Below are 14,987 nucleotides of genomic sequence, written 5' to 3'. Positions count from 1 at the left end.
GCGGCGTTCGGATATTCTACCTGCAACTTTCTTTTACACGTGTGTCTTTCTTATTGGGTTGTCTTTTTCAGGTCTGTAACAGTTGGAAAATCTCAGATTCTTTTAGTTTTATACGGTCGTATGATTCCAAAATATGTATAACCTCAAAGTTAAGGTTGAAACGAGGTTTTTAATTTTTTTTATTAATACGGATAAGTATAAGAAAATATTTATTTAAAGATAATTTTCAACTCTTTGATATTAAACGTTTATATTTCTGACATTTCTTGTGCTCGAATTTCATACCTCAAGAAATAATAACAATTTCTTTATTACTTAGACCACTTGGTTCGTGCATGTTTTTCTTTTAATTTAGCTAAAGTGACTATAAAGTAATATATATTTTAAATACTCTCAATCATTTAACAATGATCGCTCAATCATCCTGCTACAGTTGCTAGTGCTCGAACTCGTGATATTTAAAAACAACAACAATTCATTTAACTACCAATGTTTTTAAATGTTTTATGAATTGTAACTTAATCATGATCTGGTACTGCAGAGGTAATAGCGACTCTCCCAACCCAGCTTGAAATGATAAATTTAAAATAGATTATCAATATAAACTGATGTTACTAATAATGGTTGATTCAAGTGGTAAACAACATGATATTTAAGTAGGTCTCGAGTTGGAGTTTTTCTGTATACATAAAATCCCTATTAGGAGCCTCACCGACCAAAATAAGGCGTGCTACCGGGTCACCGAGACGGCAACAAAAAAAAAATATAAACTGATAAACTTCATATAGTTCAAAACTGTTGGAATGAACACAATTTAGGAAGAAAATAGCCTAAAAACGCACAAAACACATTTGAAGAAAACAAAAAAGAAAAACCCCATTATTGTTCTCAAGAAGAACACATTAAGTCCAATTATTGAACAGAACAAATTCCAATGGATTTCTCATAAAAAAAACATTAGGATGATAAAACATGATACTATCTGTCATGTCGTCCATGTTTATAGGAAGAGATCAACAATGCAATCTTATCCAGCAATTTTGATGCATTAGCCTTATCATTGTGTGATGTCCATTCCTGAAAATTATGAAGGCTGCCTGTGAAGTCCGTAAACAGACCGTCAACTCCGACCTGGTTTATCCAATAATCATATTCCCGGTAAGGATCCTGATGGAAATCCAAGGGTAAAAAATTGTTTTCGTTGCGGTAGGTGTATGGATGAACCTGTATCGTAAGCCAATGTTACATATCAAAGCAGCCAGCTCAATGCTAACAATCAAAAGGTATAAAATAGTAAGTACCTGCAGACCCCGAGCGTGTGCTCGGACAACAAAATCTGTTGGTGCTTGTAATTGTCTTTAACAGGAACCAGTGTATCTTTCCAGGGCCCAATGCCGACCACATATTCCTTAATGAAGTCGAGATATTTATTAGATGTAATTTCCCGATATGACTGCAATCACGGTTGCATTTTCTTTCATTAGATACCATATTGCATGCAGCTATAAGGCCATATTTCATGTTTCCATTGTGAAAAGTTGATCCGTTAAGGGGGAATTTTCTTTCGATCGACCACATACTCACGAAGAACAAGACTACAGGGAAAGAACAAGGGTGCTTCTGGGACAAACCTGAATAGTATCCTCTGCCAGTGTCATGATCTAAGGATGATGACCTGATCTAATCAACACAACAAGCCAGTAAGCATAGAAGTATAGCTATGGAGAAGGAGAGGCAGTACCCTCCAGAGCTCATTGAATAATTCCGTAACATCTCCAAAGGGAGACCGGCCTATTTATATAAGGATAGAAAGAGTAGTTAGAGATTGGTTACTAAAAACCGTCTTAACCACATCTCAACTGATTATAACAATTAATTCTTAATATTCTAGACTCACAACATTCTCCTTTCTTCCTTACTTTTTCCAGACTCTCCCTTCTTGAGCTCAAAACAAAACAGTGCTGAAGAAAGAAAATCAACATGACAATGGAAAAACGGACAACTTGCCTCTAAAACAATAAAAATTCACTGCTGATAACGGCTTAGTCATTATATCTTCAATTTGTTCATAAGCTGGAACCTCATTGACTAGTAACTTTCCAGCGATTACCTTCTCCCGAACAAAATACAAATCCAACTCAACATGCTTAAATTTCGAGTGCATAACTGGATTTGCCGAAACTGCAACCGCACTCGAATTATCACACCAAAGTGTAGGTTTCCCTTCTGAAGCAATGTGAAGCTCACTGAGCAAAGACTGAAGCCACAAAATTTCAGCTTTCGCACATGCCACACTCCGGTATTCAGCTTCCGCTGTCGACCTCGATACAACCTGTTGTTTCTTTGAACCCCAAGATACAGGGTTTCCCCCAAAATAAATGCAATAGCCTGTAGTAGACCGTCGATCATCTGGGTCAGAATCCCAATCAGCATCGGCGAACCCCATTATAGCGAGACGCGAAGTACTAGTAAACTTCAACCCATAGTTCACCGTACCTTGAAGATAGCGCAAAATTCTTTTAACAGCCTGAAAATGAACATCAGTTGGAGCTTGCATAAATTGACAGACCCAATTTACAGCAAACAAAATATCAGGTCGCGTGATGACAATGTATTGTGGAGCCCCGACAATACTTCTATAATCTAATATATTCATGATCGCTGTTCCATCTCGAAACGACAACCTACAACTGCTTACCATTGGCGTAGGTAAACTTTTAGCATTCTCATACCCAGTTTTTTCAATAGTTCTTCGATATATTTGCTTTGATTTAGAACCAAACCATCTTTCGTATAGCAAACCTTGATACCCAGAAAATAGTGCAACATACCAAGATCTTTAAGTGAGAAGACTTTGTCCAGGTTAGAGATAACTTTCTGAATTTTAGCATTATCATTACCGGTGACAATTATATCGTCTACGTATACAAGATAAATCATACCTCCATCTGTCTTTCGAACGAAAAGAGAAGCATCGGATTTAGACAACTTGAAACCTTCTGAAATTAAATATATCGCTTTATTCAACTTGCAAACCAAATTTCCATTGGTTCCATGTTCAAACCCCGGTGGTTGAACCTTGTATACTTCTGTCAAATCCCCGTTTAGAAACACATTATTAATGTCAACTTGACGTAGTTTCCATCCTCTCGTAACTGCCACTGAAAGTATTGTTCTGACAGTGACTGGTTTAACAATCGGACTGAAAGTTTCATGAAAATCAAGACCAGCCTATTGTAACCTTTAGCTACAAGCCTCGCTTTGTATCGAGCAAGAGACCCATCCGCATTCTTTTTAACCTTGAAAATCCACTTACAATTGATCGCTTTCCTATACGATGGCAATTCAACAAGTGTCCATGTATCGTTCTTGATAAGCGCTGTTGGATCATAAACTTGATCCATTATGGGAGCCTAAACCCAAACCCAAACTAAATTGATGTCATTACTTACATCATTTAATTAAAGATGTCATTGCTTACATCATTTAATTAATGATGTCATTGCTTACATCAATTTAGTTAGGTGAGAGTTAGATATTTGTTGAATTTGTAATGGTTTAAATTAGTTTATTTGTGTGGTGTAGGATTGTTCTTGAGTAGTATAAATACCCCTTCCCATTTTAGTTTTAAGCATCAAGAAAAATTAAGAGCTTCTAAGTGAGTGAAGAAGCAAAGTCTTATAAGAGTGAGTTGTAGTTCTTGTTTTTGAGTGAGAGTACTCTTGTAATATTTGTTTGAGTTTCAATAAAAGTTGTTTGTGTGAGTGTTTTATTTCCAACAAAGTGGCATCAGAGAGAGTTGGAAAGATCGAAGGTCTCGACGAGAGGAATACGACGCCGCCAGAATTTTCTCAATCTGAGTTCTGACGCACCGCCACGCACCGCCGGAAGACTGCTGCCAGAAAATCGAGTTGACTCACCGAGTTGAGCCGAGTCAGCCGAGTTGGAGCCCTTGACCGAGTTGTCCAAGTCCCTCCAAAGTTTTTTTTTCATCGTTCCGGATACATCCGTGCAATCGGATTTTACAAAATCTCATTATATTGAGAGATATGGCAAATGGTATGGCACCATTCCAAGTTCCGACACTCAACAACAACAACTACGACAATTGGAGTATCAAAATGAAAGCACTTATTGGATCACAAGATGTGTGGGATATCATAGAGAAAGGCTATAACGAGCCTGCGGATGATGATGTTTTTGCTACTCTTACACCAGATCAAAAGACAACTTTGAAAGATTCAAGAAAGAGAGACAAGAAGGCTCTCTACCTCATCTATCAAGCATTAGATGATGATGGTTTTGAAAAGGTTTCAAGTGCAAGCTCTAGCAAGGAAGCGTGGGAGAAGCTGCAAACCTCTTACAAAGGATCCGAGCAAGTGAAGAAGGTTCGTCTCCAAACATTAAGAGGTGAATTCGAATCCTTAAACATGAAAGCATCTGAGTCTATTTCAGATTATTTCTCAAGAGTAGTAGTTGTTTCTAATCAATTAAAAAGAAATGGTGAAAAGTTAGACGATGTGAGGATAATAGAGAAGATACTCCGTTCGCTGGATCCCAAATTTGAGCACATCGTCGTGACGATTGAAGAAACTAAAGACTTGGAAGAAATGAAGATCGAACAGCTCCAAGGATCATTGCAAGCATACGAAGAGAAGCATAAAAAGAAGCATGAGTTTACTGAGCAACTCCTCAAGCTGCAACTCAAGGATATGCATGAGAGCCAACGCAATGATAAAAACCAACGTGGCCAAGGCAGAGGTAGAGGCCATGGACGAGGTGGAAGTCGAGGTCGTGGACGAGGCTGGAATTACAACAATAACAATTCCAACAACAACTATGAGAAAGGAGAAAGCTCAACACGAGGCCGTGGAAGAATTAATCCAAACTCAAAGTATGACAAATCTCAAATTCGATGTTATAATTGTCAAAAATTTGGGCATTATGCTTCAGAATGTAGAGCTCCCAACAACAAAATTGAGGAGAAGGCCAATTACGTGGAGAAAAAGACAGATGGCAAAGAAACTCTTCTTCTAGCACGAAAGGAAACTGATGGTGGCCAAGCAAATTCCTGGTATCTTGACAGTGGTGCAAGCAATCACATGTGTGGAAGGAAAGATATGTTTGTGGAGCTAGACGAGTCAGTAAGTGGAAATGTTTCGTTTGGAGATGATTCCACAATAGCAGTGAAAGGGAGAGGTAACATTCTTATCCGTTTGAAAGATGGGAGACATCAATTTATTTCAAATGTCTACTATGTGCCCAATATGAAAAGTAACATTTTAAGTTTAGGGCAACTGGTAGAGAAAGGTTATGATATTCATATGAATAATTATAATCTTTCTATAAAAGATGATAAGAATAACTTCATTGCTAAAGTGCCGATGTCAAAGAATAGAATGTTCTTGATCAACATACAAAATGATGTTGCAAAGTGCCTGAAAGCTTGCTACAAAGATGCATCATGGCTTTGGCATCTTCGATTTGGGCATCTCAATTTTGGAGGTCTAGAGCTATTATCTAAGAAGGAGATGGTGAAAGGACTACCTCACATCAACCATCCTGACCAGCTCTGTGAAGGGTGTCTAGTCGGGAAACAATTCAGGAAAAGCTTTCCAAAGGAGTCAGAGACAAGAGCTAAGAAGCCACTTGAGCTCATCCATACCGATGTGTGTGGACCGATCAAGCCAAGCTCTCTCGGTAACAATAACTATTTTCTTCTCTTCATTGATGATTTTTCAAGAAAAACCTGGGTATATTTCTTGAAACAGAAGTCAGAAGTTTTTGAAGTCTTCAAGAAGTTCAAAGCAGCAGTGGAGAGAGAAAGCGGTAGAAAGATCAAAGCCACGAGATCCGATCGAGGTGGAGAATTTACTTCCAGGGAGTTTCAAGAGTTCTGTGAAGCAAATGGAATTCGTCGACCAATGACAGTTCCTAGATCCCCCCAGCAAAATGGTGTGGCAGAAAGAAAGAATAGAACAATCCTCGACATGGCACGAAGCATGCTCAAAAGCAAGAAACTACCCAAAGAATTTTGGGCGGAAGCAGTATCGTGTGCAGTCTACTTGTCAAATCGATCTCCAACAAGAAGTGTATGGGGAAAGACACCGCAAGAGGCATGGAGTGGAAGAAAGCCTGGCATTTCCCACTTGAGAACCTTTGGAAGTATAGCCCATGTTCACGTACCAGACGAGAGAAGAACGAAGCTTGATGATAAAAGCGAGAGTTTTATCTTCATCAGCTATGATGCTAATTCGAAGGGCTACAAGTTGTACAATCCAGACAATAAGAAGTTTGTGATTAGTCGAGATGTGGTCTTCAACGAAGAAGGAGAATGGGATTTTAACTCTCATACAGATGACTTCAATTTCTTTCCTCAGTTTGAAGAAGATGAGCAGACAATGAGGGAGCAACTAGATGAATCTCAACAAGAGCTTGCAACTCCACCCACTTCACCAACATCAACCACTCAAGGAGACTCATCACCTTCATCATCGTCAAGTGGAAGTCAAAGTGAAAGAGTTGTGCAACGCACAAGAAGCCTTAGAGATCTCTATGAGGTAACTGAACGACAAGATAATCTTACATTATTTTGTCTATTTGCCGATTGTGAACCAGTGAGCTTTCAAGAAGCGGTACAAGAAAAGAAATGGAGAGATGCGATGGACGAAGAAATCAAGGCCATCGAGAAGAATGACACATGGGAACTTACCTCACTTCCCAAGGGACATAAGGCGATAGGTGTCAAATGGGTGTACAAAACAAAGCAAAACGCCAAAGGAGAGATTTAAAGGCACAAGGCGAGGCTAGTTGCTAAAGGCTATAGTCAAAAGGCTGGAATTGACTATGATGAGTTATTTTCTCCTGTTGCTCGATTGGAGACTATCAGACTAATCATTTCTTTGGCAGCTCAAAACAAGTGGAAGATACAACAGATAGATGTAAAGTTCGCCTTCCTAAATGGAGTTCTTGAAGAGGAACTTTACATTCAGCAACCATCAGGCTATGAAGTCAAAGGGCATGAAGACAAGGTGTTGAAGTTGAAGAAGGCTCTTTACGGGCTAAAACAAACACCAAGGGCATGGAATAGCCGAATCGACAAGTACTTCCAAGAGAATGGCTTCAACAAATGTCCCTACGAGCATGCTCTATATATCAAGATCAAAGATAAAGATATTTTGATCGTGTGCCTCTACGTGGACGATTTGATCTTCACTGGAAGCAACCCAAGCATGTTTAATAAATTCAAGGATGTGATGATGAAAGAATTCGAGATGACAGACATGGGGCTCATGGCTTACTACCTTGGCATTGAAGTTAAGCAACAAAATGATGGAATTTTCATTTCACAGGAAAGCTATGCAAAGGAGATACTGAAGAAGTTCAATATGGAGAACTGTAAGCCAATAAGCACACCGGCAGAATACGGGATCAAGATGACCAAACATGAAGAAGGCGAAAGTGTAGATCCAACATTCTTCAAAAGTTTGGTTGGAAGTCTACGCTATCTAACTTGCATGAGACCCGATATTCTTCACGCAGTTGGATTGGTTAGTCGCTACATGGAATCCCCAACAACCACCCATTTTAAAGCCGCAAAGAGAATTCTTCGCTATCTGAAAGGTACAATTGACTTTGGCTTGTTCTATTCAGTTTCTAATGATTACAAGCTTGTTGGATATAGCGACAGTGATTGGGGTGGAGACATAGATAATCGAAGGAGCACTACTGGATTCGTATTTTTCATGGGAGATATTGCATTCACATGGATGTCAAAGAAACAACCGATTGTCACATTGTCCACTTGTGAAGCGGAATATGTTGCTGCTACCTCATGTGTTTGTCATACAATTTGGCTTAGAAATCTATTGAAGGAGATTGGTTTGATACAAGAAGAGCCTACCAAGGTTTGTGTCGACAACAAGTCAGCCATTGCCTTAGCAAAGAATCCAGTATTCCATGATCGAAGCAAGCACATTGATATTCGCTACCACTATATAAGGGAGTGTGTTGCAAGAAAAGATGTGGAAGTTGAATATGTGAAGTCACAAGATCAAGTTGATGATATTTTTACCAAGCCACTGACCAGCGAAGACTTCTTAAGATTAAGGAACCTACTAGGGGTCACGAGATCAAGTTTAAGGGAGGGTGTTGGATCATAAACTTGATCCATTATGGGAGCCTAAACCCAAACCCAAACTAAATTGATATCATTACTTACATCATTTAATTAAAGATGTCATTGCTTACATCATTTAATTAATGATGTCATTGCTTACATCAATTTAGTTAGGTGAGAGTTAGATATTTGTTGAATTTGTAATGGTTTAAATTAGTTTATTTGTGTGGTGTAGGATTGTTCTTGAGTAGTATAAATACCCCTTCCCATTTTAGTTTTAAGCATCAAGAAAAATTAAGAGCTTCTAAGTGAGTGAAGAAGCAAAGTCTTATAAGAGTGAGTTGTAGTTCTTGTTTTTGAGTGAGAGTACTCTTGTAATATTTGTTTGAGTTTCAATAAAAGTTGTTTGTGTGAGTGTTTTATTTCCAACAAGCGCATCATATTCATCTTGAGCAGCTAATTTCCAATGATCACTGTACATTGCTTCTTCAATGGTATGAGGTTCTTGATCAATCTCACAAGAAGACTTATTTGCATAATAAATTTTTGGTTCTCGAATCCCACATTTTCCTTGTGCCATCATGGGATGAACATTCCTTTTTTCTGAATTATTAACTAGAATAGGTGGATTAATCGAGACACGCTCAACTGATTCTTCCGAACTACTAGGACTAGCAGACACCGTTGTACTTGGTTGTCCCTCAACGAGAGGATCTGCTGATAATCTTAGGGTGCGTTTGGTTCACGGAATGTAAGATTAGCAGTGGGAATAAAAGATTAGCAGTGAGAATAAAAGATTACCAGAGAATAGGATTACTGAGAATGCTATATTATTGTGTTTGGTTGGTTTGGTAGTAATGTAAGATTACAATGTTTGGTTGAAGGAATAAAAGATTACTGGAATGTATATTTTACCAAATTATCCTTGTTCTATATTTTTTAACAAGTTAAATTCTAAATATTTAAATAAAATTATTTATATAAAATTTCTATTTGTTGATAATATATTACTTGAGTATTTAAATATATCATGTATTATTTTAATTTTAATTAATATTAAATTTTATATAATTTATGTAAAAATATATTAAAATTTCACATCAACATTTAACTATATGTGTCGGTCTGTTCAATACGTAGTATTCAAAAGAGGCTTTATTTTTAGAAGTCTGCCAAAAGATGATATATTGCTGCTCTTGAAGAAATTGTCTTTCAAATGAAGTACTTCCAAATTCGTCAATCTTAGTTCTGGCACATTATTACCGAGTACAGTTGTTTAAATTTATTGTTTCACGTTACATCTAATTAGAAGCCAATATTAAACAAAAATATTTCATATTTGAAAATTTATGGATCAATTAAATTTTTATTTGAAAAAATACAATTAATTAATCATTTTAATTGTTATTATATAACCTAAGGCCCTGTTTGATTGGTTAAAAAATATTATTTTACTTAAAAATTATTTAAAGATAATAATTTACTTTTTCTTTCTCAAGCTGTGAATTATCCTTATTATATAACCTAAAATATTTACTTTGATTGGTTTGATCGCTATTATAATAATAAAAAAACATATTTATAAGCATAATTACTAAAAATAATTGTGTTCCAGTAATCTCTTTCTCAACAATAAACTAAGGACTAATCAGAACTAATATATTATCTTTGACACAATAAAATTAAATCACCAGTATAATAAGTGACAAAACTTATTATTTCACAATGAATCATGTTAAAGAACTAAAAGGACAATTCAAATAACTGAAATAGGCACTCCGAACAATCATACTGGTAAGAGCTGTAAGTCCGGCCTCTGTGATTTGACGAGAATCCAGGTGAGTGATTTCAGAGACGAGAGTCCAGACAATTTTCTTAAACCACCATCTGTAACTCCAGTAAATGATAGGTTTATGCTCTCCAGATTAACCAAACCTACAAGTAAACCAAAAGAAATCGGATGATCATATATAAGAATCAATTGTTTGAGAAGAAATCAGTTTTATATGCTTATTCAATGATTAAAGCTCCTCATACTACTAAATGAACAATGATGTTATGCGGACTCATATGAGAATGCCAGATACAGGTATATGTCTAACATAGGTGCCTTCAATTGTTTAAAAAAAAATTCCATGTAGAATCATCTGAGTTTTGAGAATGCTTCCAAATAAGGATAGCAAATCAGGGTAGCGATAACAGAGAATCAAATCAAGAAAATAATTATATGCAACAAAAGAGTTAAAGAAGCACTTTACCACCAAAACTAGAAACAGAAAGTAACAACAACTGCAAAATATAGAGAATGTCATACTATGAGAAAGGAGGATATCTAACCAGAAAGATGGCAAAGGCCATTGCTTCCAACTTCAGTATCAGACAACTCCAAACATTTCAATCGTTGAAGACCTAAACAAATGAAAGCGGTTGTTTTCAGCCACTGTCGTCTATTTTTTTATAAGATAGCGGAGAATTATTATGAACTGAGGTAATAGGATGGTTTAATGAAGATGACAATCCTCCCACAGCAGAAGAAAAATAACGTAGGTAGAAACATTTAAATTAAATTAATTATTTCTATTTCAAAATGAACAAATATATAAACAAAGAAAGATGGTAGCAGTTAGACCAACAACTTGACAAATGAACCAGCCCATCATCACCAATTCTACATGAATCCAAGTTCAAGCTCTCTAAATTTGTCAAACCTGGATCTAAGCAAAAAATATCAAATTATGGATGGCAACCACCACTAAAAAACATGGAACAAATTTCACAAAGAAAATCATATCACGAGATCCTATTATATGTTTTGCAAAGAATAACCACTCATTATTTAGATAAATAATTTTTATTCCATTACATCCACTTCATTATCAGTCCTCCAAAATAAGGAACACACATATATGAAGCAAAGACATTATATAGATCAATATTCTACCAAACAACACAAGGGAAGAGGGAGAACACCTTTCAGATGTATCAAACTCGAATCACTGATGTCATTGAAACCCAAGTTTAATATCTTCAGATTACTTAGCTCTGTCAAAACAAAAAAAATGCAATAAGACAAACGCCATCTAAGAATTTTTGCATCTGAGTAATGGGGAAAGCATGAAACCAACTTACTAGAAAACCTCTCACACCCATCATCAGAGAAATTGCACCTGCTAAGATTCAAATATAACAGAGATGCAAGAACTGTGCAAAGTAAAAAGGCCAAGTCAATATCATGTTTAATGTAGAAGACAAAGTAATCAAAAGAAGACGCAAGTAGAGTTTCTATGGTCAATCAATCATTTTGAATATTTCCTCAAAATGACATGATGTATGTTGAAAGAAGGAAGACCATCAGGAGGTTACAAAAACTATTTTCTAAAATGAAAATGCACAAGTTTCTGTCATCAGCAGGAAAATATTAAAATTGGAAAAGAAAAGCACAAAGATGATTTAAATGAAACATCAAATTTTAATGCAAAAGCAAAATTGCAGTCAGCAGCTCCTGATGCAATCAGTTTAAGAGGAAAACGATTGTAATATGCATGCCAAGAATATATACCAGAAAGAGAATCCAGGCATGAAGCAGTAACCGGGCAGCCCTCCAAGTTCAAAATAGAAAGCTTTTGCAGGCCTGAAACAGATTTGAAAGTATAAAGAATTTCAAGGAATAGAAGTTTAATAATCAGTAACAACCAATTCCATAATTCCTATAACCTGAAAATAAGTAGAAAATGGTCGAGTGTTAACTATTAAATTGAACAGGCATATAATATACACATGTCAATGACACCACCACCAAAATTATGGTGAAGAACATTGAAAGTATAAAATGTTAGCACAAATAAAGTTGTCATAGAACAAAATTTCAATGTATCACAGATTACATAAAAATAAACAAGATTAAATATAAAATAAATCAATGATTCCCAAAGTAATAATAGGAAGTTTTTTAAGAAAAAAAGGAAAGACGTTTATTCTGTATCTTTCAACCTACATACTTAAAAGGTTTAAAAATTTTGACTTCTTTGAACAACTTAAGGGGCCAAGGTTTGTTGGCACGATGTATATTCTTAGTTGAATGATAACTTCACCATAACATTCCATACCATGCAGTACAATAATAAAATCCTCTCGCAGGCACAATAATCCAACAACAACAAACTAGCAGTCTTAGATGAAAAATTCTTTTCCATACTAAGTCATGTTAGCAACTTATTTTTTTTATGGAAATGATAGCAAGTGAGATAGAAAGTACTGACAAGGTACCTTTTAAACAGGTGATGCCGAAATCTTTGACCTTACTACAGGATATCTGTAAGCTTTTCAAGTTTGTAAGCCCTAAAACATGACAAGAGAAATCTTATGCATTAGTACAAAAAGGAAAAGCAAAAATAGAGGTGAAGGGCAATCAAAAGAGAGAAAATACTTTCAAAAAGTGTACAATTCTTTGAGTGCCTATTGAAAGTTGAAATGCAATGATCTTATCAAAAAAAGATTTGCCTTAATAGATATGTACATGTTTGAACAGTTTGATCCTATTTAAAAGGTAACATAGTTGGAATTGTTGGGAAACATATATAGCCAACTAGAGGTCAAGACTCAAGAGAACGGAAGAACTCTACTGCCAGAGATGGCATCAGTTTCATAAACGAAGAAGAAAAAGTTCACAAACATACATGGTTTTCAATGAAAGATGAATGACTCCTTAGATTTTGAATGGGTTTAACTGCTGCAACTCAAGTGAGCTCAAATTTCCATCTCAATTAGTCCCACGAACCCATAAAAAATAGAAAAATAATGGGCAGATCAGTGTAGTAGTAGAGAAAACACAGAAACATGAGTGAAAAACCCATAAAAATTGAACAATGAAACAAATTGAAATATCAACGCCAAGAATCAAATAAAAATGTTGAAAATATCAACGCCATAAGCAAATACCTAACAGGGAGAGGGAGACTAATACACTAGAAGCAAATCTGAACGCCAAATCAAAGAAGAAACATATTTTCTTTCAACCAGAACCAAGCGGGGAGAAAGGTATTTTAGACATGAGAACCGGGAATAAGCAAATACCTAAGAGAGACTGGGGATTGATATTCTTGGGAAAACGGGAAAAAATACCACTGTTGGTATTTCTTCTTTACCTGCACTTGGGAATGAAGCTCATCCAAACATGGGTATCATTACCCGGAAAAAAATATACCTCCCATGAATGAAATATGACGTGAACCAAACGGGGCCTTAGATCATTCATAGTATCATAGGACATTATTGGACTAAAGGAACCTGCTGGATTTGGTTGTTCAATAAGAGGACTTGTTGAGTCACACAAGTCTGTTCTGCCATTAATGACAAGTCCTGCATCAACACCTAATGCTGCTGTCTCTAGACCTCCATTGCCATGATTAGTCATGTTTGAAGAATGCACCACTCTATCAGGATTAAAATTAACAACCAAAGGAATACCACTTGAAACAACATTGTCATTTGTATTCTGATTAGTACTTGCACAACCCATACTTCCTGCAAAAGGAAAACTGGTCTCATCAAAAATGACATGCCGAGAGATAACTATCTTACCATCACCCTTTAAACACTTATAACCCTTATGAAAAGAGCTATAGCCGAGGAATGTACACCGTTCAGATATGAAATTCAACTTATGTGAGTTAAAAGGGCGAAAAAGAGGATAACATGCACAGCCAAAGATTCGAAAAAATGAATAGTTTAGTTTGCGCCCATACAAACATTCACAAGGTGTTTGCCCTTGTAAAACTTGTGTTGGCAATCTGTTTATCAAGAACACGGAAGAGGTGAAAGAAAAACTCCAAAATCGTAAGGGCAAAGATGCCTCAGCAAGCAATGTGAGACCCATTTCAACTACATGACGATGCTTTCTTTCAGCTTTCCCATTCTACTCGGATGTACTTGGACAGGAGATTCTATGCTGAATACCATTCAACACCAGCCAATTTGCAAGAGATTGGTTATCTTCCTTGGATTTTATAACCAAGAATGCCAACTATAGACATCAATGAAAGAAACATAATAAGAAAATCCATCTGAAACAATAGGGGCTGGACCCCAAACATCCGAAACAACTAATTGAAAAGGAGAATCATACTTGTGTGTGGACACCAAAAAAGGAAGTTATGCGCCTTTACTTGCAAACAAGAACACACTAGAGGCATTTTATTATCACTCACATGTATATTACATGAATTTAAAGCATTCTTGAGAACATGCAAGGAGGGATGTCCAAGACGCTTATGCCACATATCAAGAGTACTAAGTGTCTGCGACACACTATTAACCTCGGCAGATTGATTATTTCCAATAGATGAGTGCATCTTGTAAAGACCCTCACGAGTGAGCTTCCCTTCCAACAACGTAGTCCGAGTCCGAGAATCCTTCACTAGACACTCATGAGGATTAAACTCAAAGAAAACATTATTATCCCGGGCTAATTGAGATACCAACAAGAGATTCTTTCTTACACTAGGAACATGCAACATATTTCGTAAATATAACGGTTTAGAACTAGTGAGAAGAGAACCTTGACCAACATGATTTATTCTAACTCCTTCACCATTACCCATAAGTAAGCGGTTGTTACCTGTGTACACCATATCGGAATGAAGATTAGACCTATCATTAGTAATGTGATGAGTGGCCCCGGAGCCTGGATACCAAGCTACATCTCCAGTAACAGCAGCATTTGAAGAGAAGGAATTGTTCACTTGAGGAAAGGTTGAACCAGATGAAGTTGATGTGTTGACTACTGGAAAAGAAGCTACACGGGCTACAGGCGTTGAAGAGTTTAAAGAAGGCCCTGAACTGTTGTTATAAAAGCCAGTGTTGGATCATA

The 14,987-nt window shown here is 36.4% G+C and overlaps 1 pseudogene; it reads right to left on the bottom strand.

Annotated features, from left to right (window-relative positions):
* Positions 1 to 9,849: 9,849 nt before the first annotated feature.
* LOC120165043 lies at positions 9,850 to 11,215 on the bottom strand (annotated as a pseudogene).
* Between the last annotated feature and the right edge of the window lie 3,772 nt (positions 11,216 to 14,987).

This window comes from Hibiscus syriacus, unplaced genomic scaffold, assembly GCF_006381635.1.
Source record: "Hibiscus syriacus cultivar Baekdansim isolate YM2019G1 unplaced genomic scaffold, ASM638163v2 tig00111566_pilon, whole genome shotgun sequence".
In the NCBI taxonomy this organism is placed as follows: Eukaryota; Viridiplantae; Streptophyta; class Magnoliopsida; order Malvales; family Malvaceae; genus Hibiscus; species Hibiscus syriacus.
Note: the sequence above shows the minus strand (reverse complement) of the source record. Positions and strands in the feature narration are given on the sequence as shown.